Below are 14068 nucleotides of genomic sequence, written 5' to 3'. Positions count from 1 at the left end.
TGTAATACACATACATATTTTCTTAGATTGGGATACTCTGGTGTGGTGCAGAGGCTGGCAGACTTTTTCGGTAAAGCTCCAAATGGTGAATGTTCTACGCTTTGCAGGCCTCACGGTGTCCATTACAGCTGCTCTGTTGCACCTGGAAGGAAGCCGGGGACAGTCTGTAAACAAGCGCATGGAGCCGTGGTCCCGGATAACTGTTTACAGAAACAGGCCTGGGCCTGCAGGCTGGAGCTTACCCGACCCCCTGGTGTCATCTCAGTACTTGATTAAGTACTTGATTGATGACTATCGAGGACTATTTTCAAATTATTTGGGCTTCCTGAATTAGCAGACGTATGTAAAGAGTTGTCTTTCCACCTTTCAAATACGCACATCTTCAGCTAAAGGTACACTCCAGACGATGAGAAACGCTGTCAAACATAAGGGAAGAAAGAGTGAGTAAGGTGCTGGACCAGCAGGCCATCACAAGGGTTGATGCAGCTGGAGTAACTGAAGACCAGGTGAAGAAGCGTGGAACCACAGAGACAGCGGGAAGCTTTGCTGTGCTCTTCGGCTCTTGTGACCCTGAGGCCCTGTGGACGGCATGCCGCCTTCCCAGTCATTTGTTGCTGTTTAGTCACTTAAGTCATGTCTGACTCTTTGAGACCCATGGACTGTAGCCCATCAGGCTCCTCTGTCCATGGGGTTCTCCAGGCAAGAATGCTGGAGTGGGTCACTATGCCCTCCTCCAGGAGATGTTCCTGACCCCGGGATCAAACCTGAGTCTCCTGCGGCTCCTGCATTGCAGGCGGATTTCCCAGTCATATGGATCATTAAAACTGATAACCTGTGAAGGAGAACCTGTACTCTTCTCTTTAGACTTCTTCAGAGAGAGCTTTAGAGGGCACTAGTTACTAGCTTTCTCACATACCCTGTTCTTAACCCGTTTGTATGGATATGATTAAGATGCAGACAGACTTCGGTAGTTGTTAGGTCAGAGTGATTAGAGGGATTTTTTTTTTTTTGGCTGTGCTGGGTCTTCACTGCTGCATGGGCTTTGCTCTAGTTACAGAGCCCGGGGGTGACTCTAGCTGCAGCGTGTGGGCGGGCTTCTCGTCTTGGTGGCTTGTTGCAGGGCTTGGGCTCTGTGGCGTGCAGGCCTCAGTAGTTGCGGCACGTGGGCTCCGCAGTCTCCGTTCCCACGCTCTAGGGCACAGGTTCCGTAGTTGGAGCACACGCTTCCCGGACCAGGGGTCCAACCTGTGTCTCCTGCGTGGGCAGGTGGGTTCTTCACCTCTGAGCCACCAGGGAAGCCTTGAGTGGGATTTTAAAAATGTGTTCTTACTCCTCTTGTTATTTCAGAGTCAGCAGTTTCTCCAAAGTTGGTATCAGCATAATCTGATTCAGTGAAAGTGAAAGTCGCTCAGTCATGTCTGATTCTGCGACCCCGTGGGCTATGCAGTCCATGGAATTCTCCAGGCCAGAATATTGGAGTGGGTAGCTGTTCCCTTCTCCAGGAGATCTTCCCAACCCAGGGATTGAACCCAGGTCTCCCGCATTGCAGGAGGATTCTTTACCAGCTGAGCCACAAGGGAAGTCCAATAATATTGGAGTGGGTAGCCTATCCCTTCTCCAGTGGATATTCCCAACCCAGGAATCAAACCGGGGTCTACCTTGCAGGTGGATTCTTTACCAGCTGAACTATCAGGGAAGCCAATCTGATTCAAAATATCCCGAAAGTTTTATGTCTTCAGTAAGCATTCTAGCCCCTTAATAAATCTAAACTCACCAGCTCCACTTCCATTAAGCTCAAAATAGAGTGAATGTCCAGAGAAGACAGGACTCCCAGTGCCTGGGAGAGTCATGAAGTACAGTAGTAAGTCAGGTGGTCCCTTCCACCTAAGGCGAGCAAGTTTCCACCCAAGGAAAGATCAAATCTCTTCAGGTCAAGCATTTATGGGAACAGAAATGAGACAGCTGTAAATGGCAGGTATTTTGCCTGTTAACACTAAGGAGTTTTAGCTAAAAGTTGATAGTTGGAGTGAAAAGTAAGGATTTTCCATAAGGAAACTCTCAGAGTCTCCAGTTGGTCAGGAGTCAACAACCAGAGTGTCTTCTGTTTGTATGGTGTCTCCTAGAATAAATGTAACAGCTCTATGTAGATAAATGAAATTCTAAATAAAAAACGTACATTTAAGAAGGGGAAATATTTATCCAAAGACCAAAGGAAAGCTGAAAGAAAAGTAACCTCAACATTTTGAGTCTTGTTGTAAGACCTCCATGTCTTTGTTTTAACTTTTCTCTGCCCAGAATGTTCTTTCTTTCCCCTCCCCAGTACAGGAAAGACTAAGCTCAAGGTGTTACCCCATCTGTTGAAACAGGACAGGCTTCCCTTGTGTCCACCACCCCCCTTGACCTAGTACTGGCTCCTGGTATGGCCCTCGGGCATGTGTTTATTAATCAGGGGTGTCTCACCCACCTTCCCCTCCCCGCTCTCTCCTAAGAGGGTCTTGGTTATTCACCTTCACATCCTCAGAGGTAGGAGGTGGACAATAGTCACACTTGTTGTTGGACAGGTGCGATCAAATCAACCTTTCTCGTCCTGCTCTCCCACTGGTCACTTTTTCCCTGCTATGAGCAGAGAGGGAGATTTATGGATACTCTCTTTCTCTTTCCATCATCTCTCTCTCTCTTTGCCCCTTCCCCATCCAGTAGCCTCCTACTCCCTCAACACCCCTACCTAAAGGTGGATTTGCAGAAAAATAACAGAAACCACTGTTTCACCAGATGGCACAGCACAGATCACTCTGGGCTAGATAGTCTGCAAGCAGCTGGTGTGATCTGGTCCACAAGGCCTGGGCCTCTGCGTTCCCAGCCTCACTCTGGTCATTCCCAATGCCATGGATGTGTGTCTTTGAGTTTACCCACAGGCCCTTCTGTAGATATCTCTAGTCCTGGCCCAAGTTATAATGTTGATTTTTTTCTTTTTCTGTAACTCCTGGGGATGGTCCCAGTAAATTTCAACTGACTGGTTGGTGTTTTATTGTTTTGTAATATAGGCCACAGAGGGACTGCTTATGATAAGTTCAGTATAGTTTGTATTTATTTCTATAAAAAGTTGAGCTTCAGGCCCTTGATCAAATCAGAATGTAACCCTCTATTACAGCATTGTTCCTGTGAATTTGTCCATGTCAGTGGAAGTGGTTCTCTGCGAAAAGCCCCTGGTCATACCTTTGAGGGTCCCCCTTTCACACACCTATGATCCTTTCCCACCATGACTAGTAACAGAAGGAGAAGAGAGAGTCAGAGGATAAATGGCTGGATGGCATCACCGATGCAATGGATGTGAACTTGGGCAAACTCCGGGAGATGGTGAGAGATAGGGAGGCCTGGCCTGCTGCAGTCCATGGGATCGCAAAGAATTGGATATGACTGGGTGGCCGAACAGCAACAAATAACAGAAAATTCTACTTGAGCCTCAGACTGAGACTTTTGGGGCCCATGAACATGGTGTCTGCTCTAACACCAAGATCATCTGTCATCTTGGTAACTAAAGGCAATCATCGTCAAATTTTGTGCCGTGGCAGCTCGTGTTCACAATTTCTAGTGTGGTTTCATGCTCAATATTCAGTCCCTGGTTTCTAGGATGTGAATGAGCCTGATTTTCTGAATTTCTGTTCACTGATCCCACTCGCTTCTCATGAGCATGGTTTCCAAGCTGAGATTAGTGCAGAGTAAGCACAAGTCCAGCCGGGAGCAGAAATGTCTGGAGAAGGTGTGCCGTCCTGATGTAGATTACACGTTCTTGGGCTGCTGAGCCAGCGTCCAAGATAAAGTCTCGGGAGAAACAGCTGTGATTTGGGTGATTACATGTTTAGCATGGTCAGAGAAGTTTGTGTTACAACTTGCTGATCCCTCTTGGCTCAGACAGTCTGTTCTCTGTGATGTCTCGGTTGGGCTGATACAGAGGCACAGACCTGGCCAGAGAGATGAGTTTTTGCTATGAAGATTTCAGACAGGCTGTCTGCTCTCTTTAGGTGTCTGAGGGCTCAGGCAAGACTAGTTCTATCAAACTAACTCACATTGCATACCATGTTTTAAAGGGCACTTTCATAATTGATTTCCTTCATTTGCCCCTCATGTGATGAGGGTCTCCATTTGACCACTGAAAAAATCCATGGTTTGCTGCCGCATCACCCTAGCCACTGTGTTAGCTATTGCCTCGTTTTCTCTCATAATTTTGACCCATTTTCCTTTTAAGAGCCTCTATTATATACAGGCATTTTATTTTATTTTATTTTTATTTATTTATTTTTTTTAGGGAACGCCAGTATTTATTTATTTATTTATTTTTATTAGTTGGAGGCTAATTACTTCACAACATTTCAGTGGGTTTTGTCATCATTTTATTAAAAGCTTCCTTAGATCCCTTTTTTGGAGCAATCAAGGCAGGATTTAAATAAATATATGAGTTGCACAATATTAAGGAACCAGTCAGTGGCAGAATAAATACTTGGAACTTGATTGTCCTCAAGCAACCTGGGCCTTACTTACTTTGCAGCTCACACTTCTCTGCTCTTGGCTTTTCCCTCCCTTTCTTTCCCCTACAGAGGCTCAGGGATATATATGTATGTATCATGAGTCACCTAACTTTACCCTCCCCTACCTTCCTAATGTTATTAATAACATCTGATATAACCACGCTACACTTATCAAAGCTAAAAAATTAATATTGGACGAATACTATAAATAGAACAGTCTTTTGTCTACTTTCAAATACCTTTTGAAGACTCCATTTTTAAAGTAATGCTGAATTTTAAGACAGAGAATGAAAATACTCAATGATATCCAGGCTCTAGGGCAACAGGAGTGATAAGTCCAAAATAATGGATTTTACCTTGATAATATACTCAAGACTGCCCAATACATAATCTATTCATAGTTAATGGCAAATAAGTCATTAAGCAACTTGCTAAAATGACCCTAATGTTTCAAAAGAGATTTTTAAAATATGCATCAGAATGAAAATATTATTCATAATATGACACGAATTTAAGTATTAATTAAAATAAGGAAATTTACTCATAAAAACTACACTAAAAATTTTTGCCTTATTACAGAATTTTGGACTTAGAGAAAAATTTTCAAATGCTCTTTATTCAGATTCCACCAATGTTAATTTATTACATCTGCTTTTTCACTGCTCTCACTCTTGCTCTCTGTGGAAAGAGGGAGAAAAAGAGAAAGAACTCTTTCAAGTTGCAGACGTGATATCCCTTTACCCATAAATACTTCAATGTGTATTTCCTAAAGACAGGAAACTTTCTTACATGAGGACAGTACAATTGTCCAAATCAGGAAATTCCCACTGATGCGATGCTGTTAGCTAATCTACAGCCCTATACAGACTGCTCCATTGTGGTAGGCAGAACAACGGCTGCCCTAAAGATGTCCAGGTCCTAATCCCTAGACCCTAGGACTGGGTACAGTTACACAAGCAAAGTGGAATTAAGGTTTCTCATGTAATTAGGTTGTGAATCAGCTGATTGTGAAATTAAGAGATATTCCTGGATTATCTGGTTGGGCCAATGTGATCATAAGGATTCTTATAATTGAAAGAGGGAAGGCAGGAAGGGGGGTCAGAGTGATGCAATGTGAAAAGGCCATCACTGCCAGCTTGAAGATAGAGGAGGTAACAGGAGTCAGGGTAGGAGGGTGGCCTCTAGAAACTCAAAAAGTCAAGGGAATATTTCTCCTTAAAGAATCTGCCTGCCAAAGCAGGAGACACAGGAGATGTGGGTTCGATCCCTGGGTTGGGATGATCCCCTGGAGAAGGAGACGGCAACCCACTGCAGTATGCTTGCCTGGAATATTTCATGAACAGAGGAGTCTGGCGAACCATGAGGTTGCAAAGAGTCAGACACAACTCAGCGTGTGAGTGTACATGCACGCACACACACACACATTTCTCCCCTACAGCCTCCAGAAGGGGACAAAGCCCAGCTGATGCCTTGATTTTAGCCCAGGGAGACCCCCATCAGACTTCTACAGAACTATGAAATAAGAAATTTGTGTTGCTTTAAGTCACTAAGTTTGGAGTAACTAATTACAGAGTCACACAAAACGAATACACTATTTGTCTCAGTAACGTCCTTTATAGAAAAAGAAAATCTGAAATCATGTGTTCAGTTGTCACATCTCTTGCATATTCTTTAATCGGGAACAAATCTGAGTCTTTTTTTACATTTTGTGACCTTGATACATTTTGTAGACTGTTCCTCAGTTTGGTCTGTCAGATGTTTTCTTTTGATTGGATTCAGGTTGTGCACCTCTGGCAAGGAGATCATAGAAGTAATGCTGAGTTTTTTTTTTAGGAGGGACCTAAGTAATTACTGGGCTTCCCTGGTGGCTTAGAGGTTAAAGCGTCTGCCTGCAATGCGGGAGATCTGGGTTCAATCCCTCAGTCGGGAAGATCCCCTGGAGACGGAAATGGCAACCCTGGCAATATTAACTTTGATGCTTTTTATTTATTTATATTTTTAAATCAGAGGATGATTGCTTTACAATATTGTATTGGCTTCTGCTGTATATCAACACAAATCAGCCATAGGTATAAACGTTGATGTTTGATTGGGCTAGTACCCTCTAGGTCTCTCCACTATAAAGTTGCGCTGTTAACCTTGTATTGATAATTACCAAGTATCTCACAAGGAGACACTTTGAGACTATGTAAATATTCTGTTACTTCTTATACATTTACCCAGTGATGTTGGCTGCCAAGTGGAGATTTTCTAATTCCATTATTCTTTCTATATTTATTGGTTGGCATTAATATTGTGAGGTAGAGCGTGTCCATCTCTTCCGCTTGTCTAATACTGTATCTATTTGTTGCTGTTCTGTAGTCATGCTCAGTCGTCTCCAGCTCTCTTGCAACACCCTGGACTATGACCTGCCAGGCTCGTCTGTCTATGGGATTTCCCGGGCAAGCATGCTGGAATGATAGTAGTCATTTCCTTCTCCAAGCCGTCTTCCTGACCCAGGAATCAAACCTACTTCTCCTGCGTTGCAGGCAGATTCTTTACTGCTGAGCCACCAGGGAACCCCATCTGTATCTCTATTCATATATATTTCTATTACTTTATTTTTTTGGTCACATGTTACTGCTTGCAGAATCTTAATTTCTCAACCAGGGATTGAACTTAGGCCATGGCAGTGAAAGCACTGTGTCCTAACCACTGTACCGCTAGGGAATTTCTGATTTCTATTACTTTGGATTTCTGGATTCCTATTTTATTTAACATTTTGTTCTTGATATTTATTTTGACCTTAAATGTCCCTTACTTAGGCAATGGGGGTACTTGAAAGCTGGCCTCTTACTTTCTGACGCATCCTCGTCATTCTTTGAGCATTGCCTTAACTTTTGGCACATCAAGACATTACAGGCTCACCTGTACTTCCCCTGTCCTGATCCTAAACCAGCCACTTCTCCAAGGAGCAAAATTAGGTTTTTGTTAATTCTCAAAATGCCAATAGCCAACAACGATAACAAAAATAGGTTGCTCACTTGAAAATGGTGCTGAATTTTAAGCAAATTGTTCATGAGGCTACTTGGCTTTAGGATACATGGTCTGTTCTCTCTCTGTAGGTGATTGCCTATTTTATGCATTATTGACAGTATTTTTGGAATACTCATTGCTCGCATAGCCTACCTAGTACTGGTATTCATGGGTTTTATCATGTGACAAAAGCAATTATCGCTACTTTGGGAAATATATTTAAGTCAAGGAGGCAGCAAAAAGCAAAGCATAAACAATATAAGCAAAAATAGAGGAAGATCTATTTCTATAAAGTAGGAATATGTGAGGAATGTGGGCCGATGCTTAGGAACATTATATATGTGTGTTTGTGTGTCTGTGTGTGATCAATGAATGCTCAGGACCATTTATTATGGGAAGTCTTTGAAGGACAAATACTGTTTATGTGAAAAGGTGTGTAGTTTTTAGCTGTGTTGGAGTGAATACAATCCGGAAAATGAGCTTGGGATTCAAATATGAATCCCATTTCAAATATGAAAATGCAGGGACAACAAAGTCTATGATGTGTAGCTGCATAGTTGAGTTTTCTGCCCGTCCATTCCTCTCTGTGTCTTGGAGATGTTTGGGAACCCCACTCTGGTCTCTAATTCCAAGGAAAGCTCATACTATGTGCTCATTTTCCATGTTCCAGTTTTTAATCGATTATCGTTGGCTACTCCCATGTGTGATGCTATCATTTCATAAGACCAACAACAACATGGCAAACTATTTGGTTATTTCAAACTCTCGCCTATTATTGGAGGCTCTAAAGAAGTGCCTAGGGACTTCCCAGTGGTCCAGTGGTTAAGAATCCACCTTGCAATGTAGGAGACTCAAGTGTGATCCCTGGTCTGGGAACTAAGATCCCACATGCTGTGGAGCGACTAAGCCCCCAGCCACAACTAGAGAACCTGTGCGCTACAACAAAGGATCCCGCATGATACAACAAAGATCCCACGTGCTGCAACTCGGTCCCAACACAGCCAGATAATTTTTTTTCTAGAGTGCCTTGTCATTCATCAGGGCCCCAACTAGAAAGACTTTGCCATGTTGAGATCAAAAAGGGTAGATATCAAACCGTTAGTAGTCTATTGATGTCTTACTAGATTCTAAGAAAAGGCCGGCAAAAACTGCTATGGGCTTAATCATGCTCTTCTGTTGAGTGTAATGAGGGTTAAAGAAGGAATATGATGATGTCTGTACTCACGTAGAATTATGGACTGCGACTGTCTCCTAGAGCAATGGTTCTCACAGTGAGGCCCTGGGACCAGCAATATCTACTTTGCCTGGTAGCTTCTTAGGAAAGCACATCCTCAGACTCTACCCCAGACCTACTGAATCAGAAACCCAGGGGTCGAGGGGTGGGGGATAGTCTGTGTTTTAAGCCCCTTCTAGGGGATTCTGGTGCTGTCTAGAGCATCAGAGAGTGCTTTGCACTGTTCTCACAGTTTTCCCCCTTGTGTTAACCCTTCTTCCTGGTATATCCTGAGTGTCTGTCTGCGTGTTAGAGCCAACCAAGCATCACCTTGACTTTCAGCTCCCCTTGCTAGAAAAAAGGCTGTAATTGGGGAGGGAGATGTTCAGAATAAGCCTCTGCTAATTACAATGTTAGAGACAATGTTAGCTCTTTTCTGTGCTTCTTAAAACTACTGAGAAACTCTAAGTTCTTTATAGTAATGCTGAACTGGTTGGTTAATCAAAATTTTTCTCCCACAGAGTACAAAGGCCTTCTTAAAAAGTAGGCAGAGACTGATGTATCTATTTTTAAAATCCTTTAATATAAGAATTTATCTCACAATTGATTCTCCACTTTTCGTAAGATCTTCTAGTCATTTCCATCCACTAGGTGTGAATAGGCCAAAAGATTACAGACTAGACTTTTTATGATTCATCATTACCATCAAATACCATGAATGTGGTGAGCTTGTTCTGAATGAGTCTGCAAGTTATAAAACAAACAGAGCCAAGTCATTTAACATGAGTGATGCATTTGAAATTTGATAACCAAAAAATACATGTAAAGGCATCAAAAGAAGCTCAATGTAAAGCTCAGGCCCTGCTGAGTGGCCACAGTTCATGGACTGTTTAGCTGTGTACTCTTGCTAAGCCTCTCACCCTGCCAGTGTTTACTACAAATGGAGGCAACACAACGTTACAGAGTCATTCACCTAGTGGGTAAGTATATGACACTATACAAATTCAGGATAATCAGGTAGGCTACATTTTTGTGGGACCTGAAGTGTGTGCAATTTGGGACCTTCTTATATCTATTAATATATACATTTATATATTTACATATTATATACATATGTGTGTGTGTGTTAGTCATTAACTTGTGTCTGACTCTTTACAACCCCATTGTAGCCCGCCAGGCTTCTCTGTCCATGGAATTCTCCAGGCAAGAATACTGAAGTGGGGTGCCATTTCCTTCTCCAGGGAATCTTCCTGACCCAGGGATTGAACCCACATCTCCCGCATTGCAGGCAGATTCTCTACCATCCGAGCCACTAGGGAAGCCCATACACACACACACACACACACACACATATATATGTATATATGTGATCACAAATGCAAAAGTAAGTATAGAGCTGCTCAGAAGAGGCCTGTGAGCTCCATTACCTCCCGGGGAAAGCCACTCTGTGTGGTTACTGTATTTATTTTAAGCCAGGGGACGGCAGCAGTTGCTTCCTCTCTGTCACTGTGTCATGGGGCGTGTGCATGACTGTACTTCCCTTCCACTGCAGACACCTCAGCGACCGTCTGGCCAGGAGAACCTGTTTGGTGTGCTCACTGCATGACAGCAGTGGGTGCGGCTGGGAGGGGAGTGCCAGCCTCCACAATGTGCCCTGCGGCTGCAGAATCAGACTTTTGCCAAAGAAAGAAAGAGCGCCCTGAGGCAGGTATTCGCTGAGGCCAGGGTGGACGGCTTGACGGGACAGAGCCAACACTATCTTCAGTAAACCTTTTAATCTCGGAGGTGGATAACGCTGAACTCATTCTTAAAGATCACTTCCTAAAATAGAATTATGTCCACTTCCATCCTCAGGGAATTATATACCAGAGACAGTCCAATACTGGAGTCAGGCCCAAGCCTGCTCTAAGCATTCACCATATAGAACAGAACATGAACTCTGGACAACAAGGACTCAGACCTTGATGTTTCAACCAGGACTCGGTGCTAGGTTATTTTTATTAAAGCAAACTAAAATTGCACAACAAAACCAATGCTATTTTAATGAACTGAAAGGTCTGAACTCCTAAGTTTACCCTTCTGAGCCTTTCTGGAGCCTGTGAGATGGTAAAGGATAATAATAGTGTCCTTCAAATTATTTAGGGAGCCCATTTCACTGGGGACCCCAGAGTATCCTGTGGATATCTGCTCACTTATGTGGCATTGTGAAGAATACTCTAATCAGAAAACATTGAGCAGAGCTTCAGTGTAGGACTTGGACACCTCAGTTAGTGCCCTTTTATCAAAGGAAAATGATTTTTGATGGTTATTGATCTAGTACTAAGATAGAACCATCACACACCCACCTAGAACCCTGAAAGTCTATTTTGTAACTTTCTAAAATAATCTAGGAGAAAGGCTTGTCACCCGTGAGTGATGAACACAAATGTATCTAGGCCTAGATCAGCATCTGCAATCAGGAACTCTAACTTTTGTTCATATGACATCATTAGGTTGGTGGTTTAGTCGTTAAGTCGTGTCAGGCTCTTGCGACCCAAGGACTGTAGCCTGCCCAGTTCCTCTGTCCATGGGATTCTCCAGGCAAGAATACTAGAGTGGGTAGCCGTTCCCTTCTCCAGGGGATCTTCCCAACCCAGGGATAGAACCCAGGTTTCCCACATTGCAGACGGATTCTTTACCAGCTGAGCCACCAGGGAAGCCCTAACATCATTACATTAAGGAAATTTTTAGCAAGTTTTCCTCACTGACTCTTGAGTATCTCAGGAACTCATTGCACAGCTAGACAATGAGACCCAACTCTGGATGAGACCCTGGACTGGGTGGTGGGGATGGAGCCATGTACAAAACAGACAAAATGCCTCCCTTAAGGAACTCACCTTCTAGTGGGGGAGGAGGCGTAATAAAGAAAAGATGGATGAAATATGTGTTAGTCGACCACAGAGCATTTCCTATGGTCCAGTACCATTCTAAGAACTGTACAAATAGGAAGCCTACGACCTGATGAGGTGTGTACTATTAATATTCCCATTTTATAAATGAGAAAAATGGACAACAGCGAGATTTCATCTTGACTACCTGGTAAGTAACACAGCCTGGCCTTGAACTCAGGCACACGGACCCCAAGGACATACCTGCATCTCAACCACCACATTATCCTGCCTCTAGGTGACACAGTGATGTCTAGTAGGGTAGAAGGGAAATGATTCTCTATGGAGAAAAAGAAAACTGGGAAGAGGGGAAAGAAAACATTTAGGAAATAGGGTGGAGCTTGTGGTTTTAGGCAAGCTGGTCCAGAAAGCCGCACTAAGATGCCATTGGAGTAAAGACCTGGATTGCATGGCTTTCTGGAGAAAGCACTTTCCAGGTAGAGGCATGGGGGGTGGGGTGGGGGGCATGCAGAGGCTCCAAAGAGGAAGCGACTACGTGACTGCGGGTGAGTGAGGAGGGGGTCAGGGTGGGAAAGGGGATTGAAAGGTGGCCAGGATGCACTGTGTAGCATCTTGAAAATATTACAAGGACTTTGGCTTTCAGAGTGAGATGGAATGCCACTAGAAGCTTCTGTAACAGGGAGCAACGTGGTCTGAGTTATGCTGTAATAGGAGAAGGCTGGCAGTGTTGTTAAGATAGAAGAGGGCAAAGGCAAAAGGAGGGAGGCAAGATGGAAGGGGATCACAATCTGTGCAAAAGATAAGGTGGCCCAGGACCACCCCTGGTGGTCCAGGGGTGAGGTATCCGCCTGCCAATGCAGGAAGATCCCACATCCCACGGAGCAACTAAGCTCATGTGCCACAACTACTGAGTCCACACACCCTAAAGCCCATGACCTGCAACAAAGAGAAACCACCCATGAGAAGCCTGTGCACCGCAACTAAAGAGTAGCCCCCGCTTGTTGCAACTAGAGAAAGCCTTTGTGCAGCACCAAAGACCTAGCACAACCAAAAATAAATAAATAAAAAATTTTTAAAAGATACGGTGGTCTGGGTTAAGGAAACTGCAGTGGGAGTGATGAGAAGTGATCCAATGCTGGTTATGCTCTGAAGACAGACCAGGGCAGCAAGATCTACTGTGAGAGGAAGGGAAGAGTCAAGAATGACTTTAAGGTGCTTGGTGTGTGTGTATGGTAAGAATACTAGAGTGGGTTGCCATGCCCTCTTCCAGGGGATCTTCTCAACCCAGGGATTCAACCCTGGTCTCTGGCATTACAGGTGGATTCTTCACCATCTGAGTCACCAGAGAAGCCCTAAGGTGCTTGAACTGAAGGCCAAAAGGATGGGAAGATGGAGGCAGAAGGGGAGTAGGAGGCAGAATAGCAGGAGCTCAGCTTTCTATTATGCCAGGGATTTTGCTATCTATCCCAAATGGAGATTTCAGTTAGGAAGTTGAAAGTGATCTTAAAAGTTCATGGGGGGCTGTTCAAGATGGCTAAAGATATAAGCGTGAATGTCGTCAGCTTAGAGCTGAGACTATCTGAGAAAACCAAGGGAGTGAGTACAGACAGACGCGAGATGGGGAGCAAGACCTGAGCCTTGGATGGTTTCTGCTCCATTAGGAGAGAACTTTCGTATTAAGAGGTCAGAGAGATGAGGAGCAATCAGCAAAGGAGACCAAGAAGGGGTGATCTGTGAGGCAGGAGAAAAGCCACAAAAGCACACAATGTCCTAGAAAGCCAAGAAAAATGTTTTAAGGAGAAAGAAAGGAATGGTCAGTTAAAGGAAGCTGAAAGACACAAGAAATGAGGGCTGAGAATTGGCCACTGAGTTTTACACCGTGGAGGTCCTGGCCTAATCATAGTGGTTAGAGAGGTTTCTTGAAATCTAACTGTTTCAAATGAGACTGGGAAGAAAAACCAGGGAAGGCACTGATGGACAATTCTTCTGTTGTCCACACGGGAGACAACTGTAAAAGGTAGCAGAAGAAAAGGGCAGAAGCTGAATGTAACCTGGGTTCCAGGGACCTGTTTTCAATATGGGAAAAATTCAGAAGAGAACGGAAAACCAATGACACAGGAGAGAGGATGAAGGTGGATGCGGTCCTTGATGAAGGAAGGGAGAAGCCCTCCTGCTGGCCTGAGATGGGGACTGTGACAGCGGGGCGGGGGAAAGAGGACAGGTTGGATGCAGCAGGACAAGCGGTGGTACAGGCTATCTTCCAAGGGCTTCTCTTTGCTCCCTGTCCTAGGAAATAGGTCATTAGCAGAGAGTGGCATGGGGAGGAGGTGTGAGAGGTTTGGAGAAGGAGAGAGAGGCAAATAGACTTCGAGGAGAATGGAAAAACCAGCAGCCTAGGGAAATGGAACCTGATTGCTCACAACCCC

The sequence above is a fragment of the Cervus canadensis genome, chromosome 13 (assembly GCF_019320065.1).
Source record: "Cervus canadensis isolate Bull #8, Minnesota chromosome 13, ASM1932006v1, whole genome shotgun sequence".
In the NCBI taxonomy this organism is placed as follows: Eukaryota; Metazoa; Chordata; class Mammalia; order Artiodactyla; family Cervidae; genus Cervus; species Cervus canadensis.
Note: the sequence above shows the minus strand (reverse complement) of the source record.